Below are 793 nucleotides of genomic sequence, written 5' to 3' on the forward strand. Positions count from 1 at the left end.
GGAACCTATACACCCTCTCGACGTGTTCCTGCTTCTGTGCTCCCTTCNCACAGCGCGCCGTGAACAAAATAGGCATAGACATAACAGGGAACGGATGCCTCCCCACACCACCGTCCGCCATATCGATCTCCAGAGCCTTCTGAGCGTTTGCCAGTGTCCCAGTCAACAAAAGCCGCCAGTACTGTCCTTCGCGCACATTCGGTGGCGTAGGGACAGGAATTTCTTTATACGCGTTAGCTTGTCGCCATGTAGTCAGTTTACGAGGTGACGTTGTGATTATTGGATCTGAATTCCTTGTCGCGTTTGGGATCTTTTGGGGTGGGTGTTCTTGAGACCAGAGGTAGAATATGTCTTGTGAGCCTTTGAATTGCTCCGTGCGCAAGTCATTTGCTATTTGAGGCGCAATAACTATGTTACTGTAGGGCGCTGCTTGACAAGGAGGGGGACGGAGGAAGGAGATGTAGAAAAACATGAACGATGCTATCAACTTCAGATAACCGTGGCACAGCCACCAATGACAAAGTTCTCTCCGACGATCTCCTAAAGGCTAACTGACAAAAGGGCAACACGTACGCGACACTCCGGCGTCAAAGGGCGCTGGCTGTGCTTCCAGTTTAAAACCCTCTCCTCAACCTCTCCTCACCTCAAAGCTACCCAAACATCTCTGTCATGGCGTTTTTATTCTCATCGCGGAGAAAGGAACTTCTACAGCGACTTGATCGCACTCAGCAGCAGATTAACCAATTGCAAGCCAACTTAGCGAGGGCATGCATTTCAATATGTTCAAGCTGNT

Source organism: Laccaria bicolor, genomic scaffold (assembly GCF_000143565.1).
Source record: "Laccaria bicolor S238N-H82 LACBIscaffold_261 genomic scaffold, whole genome shotgun sequence".
Lineage (NCBI taxonomy): Eukaryota > Fungi > Basidiomycota > Agaricomycetes > Agaricales > Hydnangiaceae > Laccaria > Laccaria bicolor.